Here is a 2,961-nt window from a genome sequence, read left to right as displayed (position 1 = left end):
GCAGGGGGAGCGCCATCCCCTGATATTCCCGCCCCGTCACCTCCCACAGGGGTGCACAGGAGCCGGGGGGACGGTCTCACAATCCAGGACCCCTCAGGGGATGCCGGGCCTAAACCAGAAGTCAGTCATCCCTCTCGCAATCCAGGCTGCTGCATGCACCAATGACCATACTTTTCCTGCAGGTGATAGGCATCTTACTGTTGTATGGGCAGCTATATTTTTTTGCCCTAATTATAAAAAATAGTATATAACATGATCCTTCTGAGGCAGTAGTACCATTTTCCCCATCTTGTGGGTGGAAAACTGAAGCAGAGAGAAGTTAAGTAATTGGCTTTTCACACAGTTATAAGTGTCAGAATCAGGGCTGACCACAAAATGTGCAAGCTAGAGTACATGCATGTCATCACTGCATCATCCTGTTTTTTCAGTGTTAGAGTAGCCTTGCCAGGTTTTAATTTTTAAATCTAAGAGACTGTTCCCAGTATATAGGGTAGGGTCCCTAGGCCTGACCGGCAATCAGGTCCATCTGCAGGGTGACCGGCGGGCAGGGCGATTGGGGGGGCGGGGTTTAGGGGAGCCCCCAGCTGGCGGTCTGGCACCATCCGCTGGCCAGCCCCACCCCCAATCGCCTCCCTCTCGGGGGGCAGTGTGTGTTATAGCCACCAGCCGGTCCGCCTTTCAGTCGATTTGCATATTAGGGTTTTATTATATAGGATATGTATATTTTTTTAAAATTAATTTCAGAGAGAAAGGGAGAGAGATAGAAACAGCAATGATGAGAGAGAGTTATCAGTCAGCTGCCTCCTGCACGCCCTTTACTGGGGATCGAGCCCACAACCGGGGCATGTGCCCTGACCAGGAATCAAACCTTGACCTCCTGGTTCATAGGTTGAAGCTCAACCACTGAGACATACCAGCCGGGCTATTTTTTAAATATTTTAAATGAATATAGCAATTTAAATATATATAAAAATTGAGAAAAAAATCAAACACACGCTAATATTTTGCTTCATTTTGCGTCTTTTTCTTCTTTTTTTCAATATAAATAAAAATATAACTACAGGTCTGTGAATTTTCACAAGTTGAACACAGCTCCCAAATCAAGAAACAACCTTTCCAGCACCCCTAGAAACACCCTGTGCCCTCTTTAAGTCACTGCCCTCCTTCCTAGAGTAACTTTATCCTAACTTCTAATACCCAGATTAGTTTTGATTTAGTTTTATATAAACAGAATCATATTGTATATACTCTTGTGCCTGACTTCCTTCACTAAAGATTACTGTGAGATACATTCATTTTGTAACATTTAGTTATAGTTCATTCTCGTTGTACAGTCTTTCATTATGTCAGTATACTAGATTTTTGAGTAGTTCCAGTTTTTAGCTATATGAGTAATGCTGCTTATGTATATTCTCTCTTTTGATGAGCACATGTATGCATTTCTGTTGGATGAATACATTAAGTAGAATTGTTGGGTTGGAGGGTAGATCATGTTCACTTTTGGTAGATATTGTCAGAAGATCCCCAAAGTACACTGCCAGTGTGGCTCGGTCAGTTAGAGCGTTGTCCCGAGCACCAAATGGTCGCAAGTTCAATTCCAGTCAGGGCACATACCCAGGTGTGGGTTCAATCAATGCTTCTCTCTCACATCAGTGTTTCTCTCTCTCTCCCTCTCCCTCTCCCTCTCCCTTCCTGTCCCTTCCTCCCTCACTCACTCACTCCTTTCCTCTCTCTCCAAATCAATAAAAACATATGCTCGGTGAGGATTTAAAAAATAATAAAGAATTTTTTTTAAAAAGGAAAGAAAGAAAATCCAGCCTCACGCCCAATATATAGTAGGAAAATGGAGGAGGATTTTATGGTCTCTCCCGATACTTGTGGCTGTTCTGATACTACACCAAAACTGAGCAAGTGGTAGTTTCTTAAAGATTAGTTAACAGTGTGGCATCTGAAACTATATCCATGGTTTTTCATACTCTTACATTAAAACCTATTGATATTTTCACCCTAGCTGGGTTGGCTCAGTGGATAGAGCGTCAGCCTGCAGACTGAAGGGTCCCAGGTTCAATTCTAGTCAAGGGCACTTACCCACGTTGCAGGCTCGATCCCCATTAGGGGTAGGCAGGATGCAGCTAATCAATGATTCCCCTCATCATTAATGTTTCTATCTCTCCCTTCCTCTCAGAAATCAATAAAAATAAAAAAAACTATTGATATTTTGGAAAATACTGGTTCACTGAGTTATGGAGATCTTCCAAATATTGGCACATTACATTGTACAATATTTAAAAAATAACAGTCCTGGCCAGGTAGCTCAGTTGGTTATAGCATCATTGGATACACCAAGATTGTGGGCTTGATCCCCAGTCAGGGCACATACAAGGACTAGCCTATAAGTGAGTGGAACAACAAACTGATGTTTCTCTCTTTCTCTCCCTCTCTCAAATTAATAAAGATATTTTAGACAATTTTTGGTGTCACCACTGACATTGTCAAAAAAGTCTTCGAAGTATTTGGAAGACCAGATGTCGGCCCCTGACTAGCTCTCAGGCTATCTATCAATGGTAGTTAAATGTTTTTCAAAATTGTAATTTATTCCTGGAAGCTCAAATTTTATCAAACACTGTCAGTTGTTTTTCTTGACGTGACAGGCTCATTTCATTCATCTTTAGAAAATATCTGCCAAATATCCAACATGGGTAACATAACTTGTCTGTCAGTTGTTCTTTCCAGAAATATGTGGTCCATGAAAAAGATGGCTAGTTCAGCTCACACTCAAACTATCTCATGAGTGATTATCTTCAAGACAACCATCATACTGTGACATGACCAGAATTGCTTTATGAATATGTCCTATTTCATCAATCCAGAACAGTAAAAAGGCATGCTCTCAAGGTTTGAAGTTTTTAAAAGTTAATAATGTTGACTGTTGTCCAGCTGGAGTGACTCAGTTGATTGAGA

This window comes from Myotis davidii, unplaced genomic scaffold (genome assembly GCF_000327345.1).
Source record: "Myotis davidii unplaced genomic scaffold, ASM32734v1 scaffold1461, whole genome shotgun sequence".
NCBI lineage: Eukaryota > Metazoa > Chordata > Mammalia > Chiroptera > Vespertilionidae > Myotis > Myotis davidii.
This window is presented reverse-complemented; position numbering follows the sequence as displayed.